Source organism: Meleagris gallopavo, chromosome 3 (assembly GCF_000146605.3).
Source record: "Meleagris gallopavo isolate NT-WF06-2002-E0010 breed Aviagen turkey brand Nicholas breeding stock chromosome 3, Turkey_5.1, whole genome shotgun sequence".
Classification (NCBI taxonomy): domain Eukaryota; kingdom Metazoa; phylum Chordata; class Aves; order Galliformes; family Phasianidae; genus Meleagris; species Meleagris gallopavo.
The window spans coordinates 1,737,346-1,740,194 of NC_015013.2; the positions used below are offsets into that span (position 1 = coordinate 1,737,346).

Consider the following 2,849-nt stretch of genomic DNA (forward strand, 5'->3'; position numbering starts at 1 on the left):
AAGAAAAGAAAAATAAAAAAGAGGGAGAGAGAGAAGTTGTAAAGAGACAAAAAGACAGACAGATAACCCCAGCAATTTTCACTTCTAGATTGGCAAACATTACTTCAGTGGAGGAATGTTTTGAAGTAGTAAATTGCACTGCATCACAGCATAACTTCAGTAACACTAATATGCAATTCATAGCCTCACTAATAGTTGTACCTGTAATAACTGTCCATAACAACAACCAGCTAAATACTTTGGCCTGTGTGCCTGCCAAAACAGTTAACGCTACTTTGCAAGTTACAACCCAAAAAATAGAACAAATCCATGCTGCCATATTGCAGAATCACGCCACAATTGATTATTTGCTGCTATGCCATAATCATGGATGTGAGGAACAGAGATTCAAAATCTCTGGAAAATTCCAGCTACTAGAACGGAGAATTGAGGACCTTAAATCATTGATGAATGGACTCAAACAAGATGATGATAGTTGGCTTCCCAGCTTCCTCTGGTCGCTGAGATTGACAGGGTGGGGAGCCTGTTTGATACAAATCCATACAACAATAGTGGGTGGATTATCTTTCTAATACTAGGCATTGGCCTAGTGAAGTGTGTCTCTTATTTCTTTGCTCCTTCTGTATACTCAGTATACATCACTGCTGTGGATGACACCAGTGGCTGTGTTGACAATGAGCACAAAGTCAAGCAAAGTCTGAGACACAGGGTGGAATATGGCAGTAAAGTGGCATTTCTTTCTGCCTCAGAGTGTGACAGCACTATATAGAACTGTAACACTTTGAATTCTTGCTCTCTTTCTGATCGGTTAAGAGATGGACTTGTTGGTCACTTGTTACTAGCAAAACAAAACTTACCAATGAGAAGGCTGCAGGAAAAAAAACAACAACAAACAAACAAAAAAAACCCCGGTACCATAATACTCTTGAAAATTGCAGTATAAACACTTGTTGTGCCAAACCCAATGGAGAAGCCAAGAGTTAGCTGTCTTGCTTAAGGTAGTCTTGTCTCCCTCCTGCTCTCCCAACCCTCCATGACCACCATGCAAAGGGAGAAGTGCAGCTACTGTGACATATGGACAGTAATGATACTGAATGCTCTGTGCATGGCAACAACTCCCGGTCCAATTGAAAGATGCCATCATATGGCATAAAAGGCATTTCCAACCCCACAGCCAGTGGCACATACCCCAGCACATCCTCAACCACCCTAGAAGAAGAAGAAGGAGGATGGATCCTTAGGACATCACAGGAACCACAGTGGTGACTTACTTTTCTCTCTCTTCCTTTTTTTTTTCTCTCTCCCTCCTTTTCTTCTCTTCTTCCTCTCTTGATGTCTTGTCTTTAATAAATAAACACTCTTGCTCAGTCAACACATTGACTCCATTCTTAATTTGCAAGGATTAGGATCAGTATAACAAAGAATAAGCCTCTTCAGCTTGTAATATTTATTCTATATCTCTACTAGAAATCAAAGGACTTCTCTCTATTTTTTTCAAAATTCACAGCTACTTTTTCTTTTTTTTTTTTAATTTTGAGGCCTATCTTTGTTACTGAAGACATCTTTTCCCACTAGAAATCCTATGAATGCTTTCACTTACTAGTCTATTTTTTGCTATACTCAATACAATGTGGTAGGCTGAGCATATCTGTGGTTATCAGATGGCTTTGCCTGAACTGAAGCAATAGATAACAGCCCTACAAACAGCTTCTGCAACTGTTTTTAACTGTTTTAAATCCCAAAGGCTCAGAAAATTGTAGCAAGTACATACCTAAGTATATATTCTATAAATGTCCTAATTGTGCCTTCAATAGATGCATGTCTGCATGTGTTAATGTCCATCTATCAGTAAGCTGTTCCAGACCTTGTTCTCAACTCTCCTACCTCATCATCTAGACCCTGGGCTCTTTCCCTGCAACTGCACACAGGTACTGAGAGCATTCGTATGCTGCCACAATATGTGATGCACAAAAGATAGTATGGAAGCAGAGAGCATAGCTAAAATCAGCATTTTTTTCTTTTTCTACTTTGGTAAAATGGTTTGACCTACAATAGTTTCTGGAGGTGGGTGTTGTTTTGATTGATTGCTTAGATAAATTAGATCAAGGTTCTCAATAGTTTCCCAACTTTTTTTTTTTTCTTCTCTTTTTTTTTTTCTGTTCACACTCTTTGCATATCAGGGTGGGATCTATCAAGGTAACATATACAAGATCTCATGGAAAAGGAATAATTCATTGGTGATGAAAAGTTGAAAGGAACACAGACAAAATATGTATGATTTTTTATAACCTGATCCTTAATGTAAGAAAGAAAGAGTAGAATGTCAGTTCTTGGTACTGTATGTAAGAAGCTGGAACAATTTTTGGCTTAAAACTTGCTCAGCAGCACCCATCCAAGACATAACCTGCTCAACAATCTTTTGTGGTTAATGGTTACCATGAGCACAACAGTAAGAGAAACATACATGTCTGAAAGACCAGGAAAAACCTTTTTGGCTGTTGCTTCTTTTGGGCATTCAAGCTGACTTATGGGGGTCGTCTCGAAGGAGAGAACCACCGTTCAGTCAGTGTGCATACTTAGCAGCTCAGCATGTGACAACCATGTGATCAATAGCTAATTACCCAATTCAAGGGGTATGTGCTATGGATGTGCTGTTGCCCCTAACGGACAAAACAGAAGTACCTTTGGCAACTTCCATTGCCCCTGACAAACAATACATTAATGCCCCTGATAACCAGCTGCAGCCCCTGTCAACCAAGAGAACACTATGGAAAGAATAAAAATCTGAGGAGTTCTGAGGAGGAACAGGCACCACTCCCCTCTCCTTCTCCTCCTCCCCCTCCCCTCCC

The 2,849-nt window shown here is 39.9% G+C and overlaps 1 protein-coding gene across 1 annotated transcript in view; it reads right to left on the reverse strand.

Annotated features, from left to right (window-relative positions):
- Positions 1-2,849, reverse strand: part of CNTNAP2 (contactin associated protein 2) — a 793,259-nt gene that overhangs the window by 709,418 nt on the left and 80,992 nt on the right. The window lies entirely within an intron of this gene.